The sequence below is a fragment of the Neophocaena asiaeorientalis genome, unplaced genomic scaffold (genome assembly GCF_003031525.2).
Source record: "Neophocaena asiaeorientalis asiaeorientalis breed wild unplaced genomic scaffold, Neophocaena_asiaeorientalis_V1.1 scaffold71, whole genome shotgun sequence".
Taxonomy (NCBI): Eukaryota; Metazoa; Chordata; class Mammalia; order Artiodactyla; family Phocoenidae; genus Neophocaena; species Neophocaena asiaeorientalis.
Window position 1 is genome coordinate 1,033,012 of NW_020175439.1, and position 15,344 is coordinate 1,048,355.

The 15,344-nt window shown below is 35.1% G+C and overlaps 1 protein-coding gene across 1 annotated transcript in view; it reads right to left on the bottom strand.

Moving 5' to 3' along the window:
• RFX7 (regulatory factor X7) overlaps positions 1–15,344 on the bottom strand; it is a 148,968-nt gene that overhangs the window by 49,316 nt on the left and 84,308 nt on the right.

Genomic DNA, 15,344 nt, shown 5'->3' on the forward strand with positions numbered 1-15,344 from the left:
AAAAAAAGAACAAAATACCTAGGAATAAACCTATCTACAGAGGTAAAAGACCTGTACTCTGAAAACTATAAGATGATGATGAATGAAATCGAAGACAAAACAAACAGATGGAAAGATATACCATGTTGACAGACTGGAAGAATCAATATTGTCAAAATGACTATACTACCGAAGGCAATCTACAGATTCAATGCAATCCCTATCAAATTACCAATGGCATTTTTCACAGAACTAGAACAATAAAATTTGTATGGAGACACAAGATCCCAATCCCAAATAGCCAAAGCAATCTTGAGAAAGAAAAACGGAGCCTGAGGAATCAGGCTCCTGGACTTCAGACTATACTACAAAGCTACAGTCATCAAGGCACTATGATACTGGCACAAAAACAGAAATACAGATCAATGGAACATGATAGAAAGCCCAGAAATAAACCTATGTACCTATGGTCAATTAATCTACAACAAAGGAGGAAACACTACACAGTGGGGGCAAGACAGTCTCTTCAACAAATGGCACTGGGAAAACTGGACAGCTACATACAAAAAAATAAAATTAGATCATTCTTTAATACCATACACAAAAATAAGCTCAAAATGGATTAAAGACACTATAAAACTAGATGAAGACATAGGCAGAACACTCTGACAGAAATTGCAGCGATATCTTTTTTGATCCATCTCCCAGGACAATGGAAATAAAACCAAAAATAAACAAATGGGACCTAATTAAACTCAAAAGCTTTTGCATAGCAAAGGAAACCATAAACAAAAGGAAAAGACAACCCACAGATTGGGAGAAAATATTTGCAAATGATGTGACCAACAAGGGATTAGTCTCCACAATTTACACACAGCTCACGTGGATTAATATCATCAAAACAAACAACCCATTGGAAAAATGGGCAAAAGATCTAAATAGACATTTCTCCCAAGAAGACATACAGATGGCCAAGAGGCACATGAAAAGATGTTCAATGTCACTAATTACTTGAGAAATGCAAACCAAAACCACAATGAGATATCACCTCACACGAGTCAAAATGGCCATCATCAAAAAATCTAGAAACAATAAATGTTGGAGAGGGTGTGGAGAAAAGGGAACACTCTTGCACTGCTGGTGGAAATGTGTATATCCATACAGCCACTATGGATAACAGTATGGAGGTTCCTTAAAAAACTAAAAATAGAGCTACCATATGACCTTGCAGTCCTACTCCTGGGCATATATCCAGAGAAAAACATGGTCCGAAAGGATACATGCACCCCAGTGTTCACTGCAAGCACTGTTTACAATAGCCAAGACATGAAAGCAAACTAAATGTCCACTGACAGAGGAATGGATAAAGAAGATGTGGTATATATATATACAACGGAATATTACTCAGCCATTAAAGAGAATGAAATAATGCCATTTGTAGCAGAATGGATGGACCCAGAGATTGTCATACTGAGTGAAGTAAGTCAGAGAAAGAGAAATATCATATGATATCCCTTATATGCAGAATCTAAAAAGAAACGATATGAATGAACTTATTCACAAATCAGAAACAGACTCACAGACTTAGAGAATGAACTAATGGTTACCGGGGGGGAAGGGTGGGAGGAAGGGATAGTTAGGGAGCTTGGGATCAACATGTACACACTGCTTTATTTAAAATTGATAACTAACAAGGACCTACTGTATAGCACAGGGATCTCTGCTCAATGTTATGCGGCAGCCTGGATGGGAGGCGAGTTTGGGGGAGAATGGATACATGTATGTGTATGGCTGAGATGCTTTGCTGTGCACCTGAAACTATCACGACATTGTTAATCGGCTATGCTCAAATATAAAATAAGAAGTTAAAAAAAAAAACCACGATGAGATACCACCTCACACCCACTAAAATGGCCACTATCAAAACCCCCAGAAAATAATAAGCATTGACAAGGATATGGAGAACCTTGTACACTGCTGGTGAGGTTGTAAAATGGTATAGTCATTATGAAAAACAATATGATAGTTCCTCATAAAATTAAAATAGAATTACCATATGATCCAGCAATTCTGCTTTTGGGTTTATACCCCAAATAACTGAAAGTAGGTCCTGAAGAGATATCTGTACACCCATGTTCATAGAAGCATTATTCATCACAGCCAAAAGGTAGAAGCAAGCTAAGTACCCATCACAGAAGAATGGATAAACAAAATTGTGAATACATATAATGGAATAGTCTGACACATGCTACTACATGGATGAACCTTGAGGACATTATGCTGAGTGAAATAAGCTATTCACAAAAGGAGAATACCATATGATTCGGCTTATATGAGGTAATACTTGGAATAGTCAAATGCATAGACAGAAAAGTAGAATGGTGGCTGCCAGGTGCTCAGGGAGGAGGGAATGGGGGGTTATTGTTTGATGGGTACAGAGATGCAGCTTTGCAAGAAGAAGAGAGTTCCCTGGATGTATGGTGGTGTGGTAGCACAACAATGTGAATGTACTCATTACCACCAAACTATGAACTTAAAAATGGTTATGATAGGGCTTCCCTGGTGGTGCAGTGGTTGCGAGTCCGCCTGCAAAAAAAAAAAAAATGGTTATGATGGTAAATTTTATGTGTGTATTTTACCACAAATAAAAATAAATGTGGTTTTATTATAAGCAAGGCTTAGTGCATGGTTTTTTTTTTTAAGTATCTATTTGGGAAGAGAAAAAAAACACTATATTTAAATGGTAATTTAGAAAACCAGAAGACAGGATGATTAGCTTTAAATAAGTAACATAAATCAGTGATTTTCCAACCTTTTCCTCCCTTCCATAATGCATCTGAATTCTAAGTCGCTTAGTTTTCCCATCAGCCATAGTAGCTCGTTTTGGACGCACCAAGTAAAACCAGACTAGGGATTATGGGTGGTGGAGTGGGGACTTAGAAGCCTGGAACCCTGCTAATTACAGAGCTGGCAAAAGGAAAACTGAATTTCTTCTTCTTGTTGTAGCTACTGCTCATTGCATGTTGCTATATGCAAATTAACTTGATCCCTAATGGATGAGACTGAAAAAAAAAATCTGTTCTCACCACCTCACGTCTCTACTTCTAACTACTTTTTCTTTTCTAACCCTTTAAAAATAAGTCTCTACTCAAGTTCTTTACTTCCCACCTATTTACCTTTCATGACACTGAAATCAGGCTTCATTCCCTAACACGATGTGGAAACTGCTCTGGCAACAGATTCCAAACAGGCTATTAACTGACTTTCTTGTCTTCCTCTTACTTGAGCTGCCTGAGGCACACAAGACTGGAGCGAATTCCCTTCTCAAAATAATCTCTTTTCTCACATTATAACACAACATGCTTTCTTGCTTCTCTTTTAAATTCCTCTTCATTTTTGGAGGGCTCTTGTTCTTCCTGTTCCTAACTCTTAAATACTAATTCTCTCCTTAACCTTACAGTTTCTCACTTTCTGCCGATGTTTGTTTTTATTAAGTTTTCAGTGAGCCTGCATGACCTGGCCATGGAAGTAGTCTAACGTTTTTGGCCTGGTCTCTGACATCTTCTCCTGAACTCTGATTATAAGCCTCCATGCATTACGTATTGCACCTTCCACCTAGAACCCCCTTCTCAATCCCTCGTCTGCTTGGTAAACTTCTCAGTTTTCATAGAATTCACCTCTTCTGTGATGTCTGCCTTCAATTCACCAAGTTAAACTATAGTAACTCTTTCTTTGCACCTGTTTACTTACTGGTCTGTTTCTCCTATTTGAGAGCAGGGATTGTGTGCATATAATGCTCGGTGAATTAATGCACTCAAATTAATTTATTTTTAATAATTTATTTTAATTTGTCCTCAGGAGTAGTAATGTTGAAGTCTTAATAGCATTAGCTAAAAGAAAAGTACTCAGTGCCTATCAATTGCAACATATCATGTTAGCGGCAGATGAAAAAGTTAAGGTAGTAAGTAAGAGCAGTGATGGATTGATAACGGAAAGATTCAAGATATGGAACAGCTGGGCTCATGAACATGCAGTTTACACGGGCGGGGGTATTGGAAAGGACTGATTTTAAATTAGGAGACTTGCTTTGTAGTTCCAGTTATGACTATAACATATGTTTAGTACAGTTGGTGTAATTTTGGACAAGTCAGTCAGTCTTCTCTACAAATGTGTCAAATAACAGACCTAGTTCCTTTCCTGATAGAATATTTACAATTCCAGCTTTATTCTCCACTGTGCTGTTACTGCTCTTCCTATTATTATTGTAAAGAGTTGAGGAGGGGAAGATGAGAGTAAATGAGCGCTCTGTGAAAGTACCAGAGGTCAGAAACATAGAGAAGGTGAGGGAAAGACAGATTATCAACTAGCTCCTTGAGAATCAAGTCAAAGGAAACACAGGGAAAACAGAAAACTAGGATAAGGACCTCTGTGAAACAGGCCACACCAAGGAAGTGTGAAAAAAAACTTACCTGAAAAGTAATAACTTAAAGGCTAGACAATGTATTTAGGGTAACAATTCAGACTACAAATATTAATGTAAATTTAAATGGTAAAAATCTTAAACCAATTTATGTCTTAAGCATATTTAGTATATATTTAACTATCAAATATGAACAAAAAGTCAGTAATCCCAAAATTGATCACTTTTAAGTTTTAGTTTACTATTTCCAATTAGTTATATATATTTAAAATACAATTAAGGCTTGGCAAATGCTACTCCAAAATTTTAAATTTTAAAAAGAATAGCAGAGACTTCCTGGTGGTGCAGTGGTTAAGAATCTGCCTGCCAGTGCAGGGGACACGGGTTCAAGCCCTGGTCCAGGAAGATCCCACGTGCCATGGAGCAACTAAGCCTGTGCACCACAACTACTGAGCCTGCGCTCCAGAGCCTGTGAGCCACAACTACTGAAGCCCGCGTGCCTAGAGCCCGTGCTCTGCAACAAGAGAAGCCACCGCAATGAGAAGCCCGCACACCACAACAAAGAGTAGCTCCCATGTGCCACAACTAGAGGAAGCCCGCGTGCAGCAACGAAGACCCAACACAGACAAATAAAATAATAAATTTATATAAAAAAGAAAAAGGATAGCATTTGGGACAAGTTTCTAGAGGTAATAGGGATTAATGTAAAAAGAGCCCAGCTTTGAAGTCAAAAAACCTGGTTTCAGATTTGTCCAAAACAATTCACTTTTGAATCATAAGAACATCATCCACAAAGCAGGAGTAATATCTGCTTCCATTTATTTCATACAGGTGATGTAACATTAAACAATACGTATTTAAGAAATTTATAAATTCTACACATATGTTTAGGTCTGACCTAGATTATAGGTTGCTGTAAAACATATATATGTCATTTAACTCATGAAATGTTCACTATTTTAAAGGTCTTAAAACAAATATGTTATTAGAATTTATTTCTACCTTCAAGGTTGTCCTAAGAATTTAACTTACATTGATTAATACAACAAATTACAAATGTAGACGGGTAAGCACTAAAGTATCACACATACAAAATTAATGACCATGCACAAACTAAAAAGCAAAACAGGGAATTCGCTGGTGGCGCAGTGGTTAAGAATCCGCCTACCAATGCAGGGGACATGGATTCGAGCCCTGGTCCGGGAAGATCCCACATGCCGCGGAGCAACTAAGCCCGTGCGCCACAACTACTGAGCTTGCGCTCTAGAGCCCGCGAGCCACAGCTACTGAGCCCGCATGCCACAAATACTGAAGCCCGCGCACCTAGAGCCCGTGCTCCGCAACAAGAGAAGCTACCGCAACGAGAAGCCCGTGCACTGCAACGAAGAGTATCCCCCTCTCGCTGCAACTAAAGAAAGCCCGCATGCAGCCAACAAAGACGCAACACAGCCAAAAATAAAAATAAATTCTTTTTAAATTAAAAAAAATAAAAAGCAAAAAAATCATATTCCTTAAAATATTACATAGATTAAAAAAATGGATTTGGAGAGAACATCTGTGTCCCAGGAAACACTGCAGCCAAAGTTGTCAAGTTTATAAATCTGAACATTTGTGATCCTACCGAGAATGAAAGCAAACAGATTTTCAGGAATGCTAAAACAGGCTACATTATTATTTAGTAAGAAATCCACTTAGGATTAATGCTTGTGTTTCTCTAGCATGCAGCAGGAAAAAGCAGCAGGAACTGTGGCTGCTGCTCTCTCTGTTGCTAAGTGTTTGCAAACATCAGAGTTCTGAGACTGGTTCATTCCACCAGCTTCTCCTATCGGTCAGATTTTAAGACCAAAGACAATTTTAGATTAAAAACTTTAGAAACATAATAATGTAAACTGCCTAAAACAAAATGACATAAATGGTAAAAATAAAAGGATGGAAAACTATATACTTATATTAGACAGATATCCAGAATGGGTTACAAATATTGGTATCAAAGGAGAATTTAAGACAAAATACATTTAATATGACAGAGGATCTTTTTTTTGTTGTTGACAATAGGTTTTAACTATCATAAAGATATACAATCATGAATGTTTTTTGTCTAACAGCCCCAAGACCTGTGCAGCAAAACCCATTAAAAATACCATAAGGAACTGTGAGAAATATCACTTTTGTAAGAGATTAACACAGTACTCATGCTAAACTAATTAAACAGACAAAAGAGTAAGGACTTCTTGCAGGATTCGAAGGATCTGAAAATTACAGGAACTGGATTCAGTGCTTATCAATATAAGTCAATATACAGTGCAAATAAAGAGAACGTCCAGACATATTTATAAAAATTGAATGTTAGTCTGAAAGTAAACCTCAATGATTATAAAAAAATCAAAAATTGAATGAGCCACATTCTTTGACTATAGTATAATAAAACTAGGAATTAATGAAGTGCAAAACAAAATGGAAAAAAACCTCAACTCCCTCAAGCATGTGAAAAGTTAAAAAAACCACTCCTAACTATTTTGGGTCAAAGAAGAAATCAAAGCTATAATTGCACACTATTAGAAAATAAAGGTATATTAGAAAATAAAGGTAATCATATCCATACCTAAGGAATACAGCCAGAACTATAAGAGGCAAATTCATAGATATAAAGATGGCTCTCCTGAATGGAAAGAGAGTCGTGTAGAATGTTGACTACCAGGCCGTGTATAGCAGAGGAATGAAAGTGGAATTAAAAATAAAGATCCAATTCGGAGATTCTTTTTTTGAGCTTTTATATTCAAGTTTATTCTTCATTTAATTTTTTTTTTTTGCGGTACACGGGCCTCTCACTGCTGTGGCCTCTCCCGTTGCAGAGCACAGGCTCCGGACGTGCAGGCTCAGCGGCCATGGCTCACGGGCCTAGCTGCTCCGCGGCATGTGGGATCTTCCCGGACCGGGGCACGAACCCGTGTCCCCTGCATCGGCAGGCGGACTCTCAACCACTGCACCACCAGGGAAGCCCCTTCATTTAATTTTTAAAACACTACTATAGTTGAATATTAAAACAAACAGTAGCAAGTAGTGAGCATATTATGATTACGGTCCTTCACTCAATCACTACTTCAAATAAAATGCCAACAGTGAGTGTTATTCACTGGCCATATTAGGAGGTCTGACAAGGAACACCACCCCAAGGATGATGTTCATCACCCTCATATGCTTCTCCATTGTAATGGTGCCGTCTTTTTTATCTCAAATATGAAAAGAATGAAAACAAAGTAAGCATTCCATTTAATAAGGGAAAAACCTGAGAAAATCAGGATAACAAAAACAGACATCTAAAAATGAGACATCAGGCAAAAAAAAAAAAAAAACTGACTTATCAATCTTAGGTATTTTTTTAAGAAAACCAATAAAAATAAACTACAGCTAAATATACTTTGAAAAAAAGAGGAAAATTCAAATGACTAAAACTAGAAATATAAAAAAGGATATAACAGATAAAGAAGATATTCAATTTGTGAGAAAACAGTATATATAATGTTATGCCAATATATTTGAAAATCTGAATGAATTCCAGGAAAAACCAATTACCAAAACTGACTAACGAAGTAAAAATCTAACCAGAAAAACCCCCCCCAAAATTGTCAATGAATTACCTCCAACAAAGGTTCCAGGCCTAGATGGTATTATAGTTGAGTTCTTTAACATTTTCAAGAACAAATAATTCCCAAACTATATAAACTGTTCCAGAGCACAGGAAATTAGGGAAAGAGTTCTAATTCATTTACGAAGCTGGCCAAACCCGATATCAAAACTTGACAAAGACAGCACAAAGAAAGAAAATTACAGACCATATTCACTTATGAATATAGATGCAAAGATCCTAAAAAATATACTTGAAAATAGAAACCAACAGTATGCTAAAAGATTACAGATCTTGACATGAAGAAGACATTCATTCTAGGAATAAAAGAAGGGTTTATATTAGGTAGTATCTTTATATATCATATCAATAGGTAACAGAAGAAGCAATGAATAATCTTAACAGATGCCCAAAAAGCATTAGATTAATTTCAATATCAATTTCTCATAAGAAAGCCAATAAAGTCTTAGTCAACTATAAATGATACACCCTTAACATCAAAGAACTGTAAGACAAAATGATGCCTATTATTGCTATTATTCAAAGTCAGAAGGAAAATCAATTCAATGTAATTAAATAAAGAGGATGAGGAAGATATACAGGATAAACGCTACCCAGAAGAGTCCAAAGTAATAGCTGAAAAATTAGGATGAAACAAAGTTCATTAAATATAAAATGTGCAACATAAATATAATAGAAGTCTACAGGTATCTTACAAACCAAACCAATAATAAAATAATAAAATACATTTTTCGTAATATAAATAACAATAAAAATTTGTAAGGAATAAACTTAACAAGAAAAATAAGTGGAGTCAATTGAAGGAAAAATAACTAAAACTTTACTGAACGACACGAGGAAGATGTTAAGAAACATACTTCTAGCTCTGAAGTTAATTTTTCTAAAATAAATTTTCGTATTTAATGCATTTTGAATCAAAATTCCTTTGAGGTTTCCCTTTTAAAAAAAAGTTAGAAAAGTGATTCCAAACTTCACAAGAAATATTAAGTGGTATGAAAATAAAACCATGGAAATTTTTGAAAAAGAGGAATAATGAAGGAAGACTGGTCCCACTAGCTTTTTAAACATTTAATGGCTAAAATACTTAAAAATGGTATGGTACTGGCATAAGAACAGAAAAATACAAAGGAAGAAAATTGAATCCTAAAGGCTTTAGTAAGATAAAAATTACATTATAGATTAGTATTGAGTAAAAAATTGTCATTAAATAAGACTGGGAAATTAACCATTTAGAAAAAATTAAAATTAGCTCCTTATCTTATGGCATTTATCAAAATAAATGTATATATTTGGTCTAGAAGAACTAATGGGTTATATGTGAAAAATGAAGTAAGTAATATCTAGGGAAAATACACATGAGTATTCAGCTGCTAATGGCATTGGGAAGAAGTTCTTTCTAAGCATAATAGCAATGTTACAAGCTGCAAAGAAAGAAGACAGATCAGACTACTTATTAAAAAATTAAATAATAAACAGCAATCTTGAAAAAAACTTATATTTCAATACTTAATATCCTTAATATATAATGGTTCATAAGCAGCAATTCCAATTGTAATAATCTACACTAAATTATATAGTCAAGAATGTTCACTGCAGTATTATTTGCAACTGTTCCCCCATTCAAGAATTGTGTAACCAGTGGGGTCAAGATTTGATTAAACAATAACAAGAACATATACATGAAAAGAAGGTGGTAGAAAAAATAAAAAGAATTAATAAGCCAAAATGGTTACTTGTAGGTAGTAAGATTACTGGTGCTAGTTTTCTTTTTATACATTTATAACTACCTGCCAAAACATTCATGATGAACGCATACTACTTTCATAATTAGAAAAATTAACACATTAATCATCACTTTCATAAACACATGTGATTATCAGACTTCAGAAGTTTCAACAAATATAAAAATTCATAATAGTTTGTAAATCGACTGTCTTTGCATGTGGGAAGTCCCTTAAAACTTTGGTTCTATTAATACCTTAATTTACCATAAAAATACAGTTAAAAGAAACCATACTGTCTTAGATTACATCTTCATTTTTTCTCTCAAAGGGATTCTGATTTTAATGGCTATGAAAGGGATTGATTTTCACACAAATATATCTAAACATCACTGCAATGAATAGGAATGGCTTAAAATAAATGTACATTTCACATTAATAATATTTTTCAATGAATATTTAGAACAGACTCAATTTAAGATTTGTCACTCTATGTTAAGTTTTTACTCAGGAAACCTCATTAAGGCACTCCAAACTGGAAAATGACTAGTCCAAAAGGCCTTTAGAAAAGGACAAAATTTCTCTAAAAATCTCTTCTGGCAGGAAGTGTTATTTTATGTCTAATTGAAATCTCTCCTCCTGTGATTTAAACTTCTTGTCCTTTAAAAAAATATAGCTATATTCCATTTTGCTTTCTCTAGACAACATAATTTAAATATGTTTAAGTATCTATTTCCTAATACTTTGATCTACTTTTTGCCTGTCTCTAGCCTTTCTACAGTTTTCATCAAGTTATTTAAACCCACATAGCAAATTATGGTTTTAGGCAATGTACAATGAAATGAGAGAATAGCTTGGAGCTCCCACATGCTGTAATTCTGTGGAAACACAAACATACTTTCTTCTTAGAACATGGCATGCTGCTAATAGATGTTACTGTGCTGTGTCTCTTACAACACTCACATTATCTGTATGCATGTATACTAACTGCATATTACCAGATTCATATTTTGTGCAGCTTATTTATGGACACTAAGTGGAAGCCCTAGGCAACTTTATTTCTAACTACTTTCCCAACCTATTCTACTCACTCTGCTTCATATCACTCAAATTGAACAGGTTTGCCTTCTCACCTATTATGAAACTACTCATGGAATCTGAGTTCTAGCCTTATATTCATCCCTGACAAATTTTGGAACACTGGAAGAGTCACCTAACTTTCGAGTTTTAATGTTTTGCCTATACAATGGGGATGGTAGTGTACTAGAAGACTTATGAAGTCTTATAACACTGAAATTTTATTATGAATGTCAAGATCAGATTCCATTCAAGTCACTCATTTTGTTTTGAATTTTATTTATTTTTTTATACAGCTGGTTCTTATTACTTATCCATTTTATACATATTAGTCAATCGCAATCTCCAAATTCATCACACCACCCCCTGAGCCCACCACTTTCCCCCCTTGGTGTCCATATGTTTGTTCTCTACATATGCTTCTCTATTTCTGCCCTGCAAACCGGTTCATCTGTACCATTTTTCTAGGTTCCACATATATGCATTAATGTACAATATTTATTTTTCTCTTTCTGACTTACTTCACTCTGTATGACAGTCTCTACATCCATCCACATCTCTACAAATGACCCAATTTTGTTTCTTTTTATGGCTGAATAAAATTCCATTGTATATATGTACCACAACTTCTTTATCCATTTGTCTGTCAATGGGCATTCAGATGGCTTCCATGACCTGGCTATTGGAAATAGTGCTGCAATGAACATTGGGGTGCATGTGTCTTTTTGAATTATGGTTCTCTCTGGGTATATGCCCAGTAGTGGGATTGCTGGGTCATATGGTTATTCTGTTTTTAGTTTTTTAAGGAACCTCCATACTGTTCTCCATAGTGGCTGTATCAATTTACATTTCCACCAATAGTGCAAAAGGGTTCCCTCTTCTCCACACTCTCTCCAGCATTTGCTGTTTGTAGATTTTATGATGATGCCCATTCTAACTGGTGTGAGGTGATACCTCATTGTAGTTTTGATTTGCATTTCTCTAATAATTAGTGATGTTGAGCAGCTTTTCATGTGCTTCTTGGCCAGCTGTATGGCTTCTTTGGAGAAATGTCTATTTAGGTCTTCGGCCCATTTTTGGATTGGGTTGTTTGTTTTTTTAATATTGAGCTGCATGAGCTGTTTATACACTTTGGAGATTAATCCTTTGTCCATTGATTTGTTTGCAAATATTTTCTCCCATTCTGAGGGTTGTCTTTTCGTCTTGTTTATGGTTTTTCCTTTGCTGTGCAAGAGGTTTTAAGTTTCATTAGGTCCCATTTATTTATTTTTGGTTTTATTTCCATTACTCTAGGAGGTGGATCAAACAAAGAACTTGCAAAAATCCCACTTGACCATAGTGTATGATCCTTTTAATGTGTTGTTGGATTCTGTTTGCTAGTATTTTGTTGAGGATTTTTGCATCTATATTCATCAGTGATACTGGTCTGTAATTTTTTTTTTTTTGAGTATCTTTGTCTGGTTTTGGTATCAGGGTGATGGTGGCCTCACAGAATGAGTTTGGGAGGGTTTCTTCCTCTGTAATTTTTTGGAAGCGTTTGAAAAGGATGGGTGTTAGCTCTTCTCTAAATGTTTGACAGAATTCACTTGTGAAGCCATCTTGGCCTAGACTTTTGTGTTTGTTGGAAGGTTTTTAATCACAGTTTCAATTTCATTACTTCTGATTGGTCTCTTCATATTGTCTCTTTATTCCTGGTTCACTCTTGGAAGGTTATATCTTCCTAATAATTTGTCCATTTCTTCCAGGTTGTCCATTTTATTGGCATAGAGTTACTTGTAGTAGTCTCTTAGGATGCTTTGTATTAGTGCAGTGTCTGTTGTAAGTTCTCCTTTTTCATTTCTAATTTTATTGGTTTGAGTCCTCTCCCTCTTATTCTTGATGAGTCTGGCTAATGGTTTATCAATTTTGTTTATCTTCTCAAAGAACAAGCTTTTAGTTTTATTGATCTTTGCTATTGTTTTCTTTGTTTCTATTTAATTTATTTCTGCTCTGATCTTTATGATTTTGTTCCTTCTACTAAGTTTGGGTTTTGTTTGTTCTTCTTTCTGTAGTTCCTTTAGGTGTAAGATTAGATTGTTTGAGATTTTTCTTGTTTCTTGAGGTAGGCTTGTTTTGCTATAAACTTCCCTCTTAGAACTGCTTTTGCTGCATCACATAAGTTTTGGATCGTCGTGTTTTTGTTGCCATTTGTCTCTAGGTATTTTTTGATTTCCTCTTTGATTTCTTCAGTGATATTTTGGTTATTTAGTAACGTATTGTTTAGCCTCCCTGTGTTTGTGATTTTTATGTTTTTTTTCCCTGTAACTGATTACTAATCTCATAGTGTTGTGGTCAGAAAAGATGCTTGATATGATTTCAATTTTCTTAAATTTACTGAGGCTTGATTTGTGACCCAAGATGTAATCTATCCTGGAGAATGTTCCATGTGCAGTTCAGAAGAAACTGTAATCTGCTGTTTTTGGATGGAATGTCCTATAAATATCAATTAAATCTATCTGGTGTATTGTATCATTTAAAGCTTGTGTTTCTTTATTAATTTTCTGTTTGGATGATCTGTCCATTGGCGTAAATGAGGTGTTAAAGTCCCCCACCACGATTGTGTTACTGTCGATTTCCTCTTTTATAGCTGTTTTAGCAGTTGCCTTATGTATTGAGGTGCTCCTATGTTGGGTGTATATATATTTATAATTGTTATACCTTCTTGGATTGATCCCTTCATCATTATGTAGTGTCCTTCCCTGTCTCTTGTAACATTCTTTGATTTAAAGTCTGTTTTATCTTATATGAGTATTGCTACTCCAGCTTTCTTTTGATTTCCACTTGCATGGAATATCCTTTTCCATCCCGTCACTTTCAGTCTGTATGTGTCCCTAGGTCTGAAGTGCTTCTGCTGGGTGCCCTCTGGTGGATAAGGCTATCTAAGAGGCTTGTGCAAGTTTCCTGATGGGAGAGACTGGTCCCTAGTCACTCTTAATATTAAATTAGTGCCTACTATGTGGAAACACTATGTAGAATACAACAGTGAATAGCGTACATTCTTAGTGAAATGTGTTTTGAACTAAAATACTCAGACTCAGTTACAGTACTATTGTATAGTAATATACTGATTTTTATAAAGAGACAATCATTAGTGTAATACTTTCAAATTCCATGAACAGAACTGGTATTTCTTTCCTATTTACGTCATTATCAAGAATTTCCCTTACCTACTACTTCCTTTTAAAACTCTAGTCTAAGTTACTTCCTTTTAACTCAGTTGCTCTCTACTGAATTGCGAATAAACCGCTCAAAATTGGAGCTACCATTCCTTGTCCCAAAACAATGTTATGTTTTGGTTCTCTTTCGTTTAGGAAAAACCTTTAACTTTTCTTAGTGAAAAAAATTGTAAGAATTTATGAGAACCTTAGAAAATGATTTCACAGCAAAATATTATAGAAAAATATAACTGTGCTTTGCCCAAGGCAGGAAACTTTTAGGAACGTAAGGACTGCTTTAATGGTTCAGAGTCATACTTCCACAAATGTAGGGTGCTGTCTCTAATGGTGATGCAAAGGGTTGTGCAGGGGAAGGATATCACTTCAAAAATATATAAACATCCTCGGTTTCCTTATTAATTCATTATGGAAATGTCATGCATTAATTTGTCCGATTTGCCTTTTGGGAAACATGAGACATTTTGGATAATTTGTTTTCCTCATTTCCTACCTCAGACAACGTTCAGAATTTTAGAGCTAGAAGAAACCTCATACCTCTTCAATCATCTCATTTTATAGATTATGCAACTGAAAAAATAGTGGTTAAAACACCTGTCCGGGTCACACAAGTTTAACGACAGAACCTATTCTCTTGATCCTCGATACAGGGTTTCTTAAACGTATCACGTTTGCTTGATATTAATAAACTGCTAATGAATTTAAATTTACTTCTTTGTAGTTTCACAAGGTTATCTCTATCTTAATTAGAATTAACTTGTAGTTAAGAATTCATGCTCACTATATATATATTTATATATATATATTTTTTGTTTGTTTGTTTTTTCATATTCTTGATGAGGGCAGAAGCTGTGTTTTATTTGTTGTATCCTCAGAACTTCTTACAGGGTTTGACATGGCACATAGCAGGTATTCAGTAGACTGTTGTAGACTGAGAAAATGAACTTTATAGACTTGGATCACATGTACTCTTAGCTTTAATTTTTCTAAAGAGGAAAAATCTAAAGCTGTTCAGTTTAACCTTGTTCCCTTGATTATTTCAGACATATTTCTCTAGACTTTCTCCAGTTCTACTGCATTTCTTAAGTTGAGGGAATCAGAATTTTGAATGAGCACAGAAAGTTTTCTTTCTAGATACCAATAATCTTCTCAGTAAGTGTAGTTCTTTTGCATCATCTTACACTGGCTAACAGCAGCACTTATTTGACACTTTTCTTCCACATTGTGTAAGTACAACGCATACGTGGTCCTTGCGTTGATATTTCAATACCCAGAAAATTTTGGTTTCA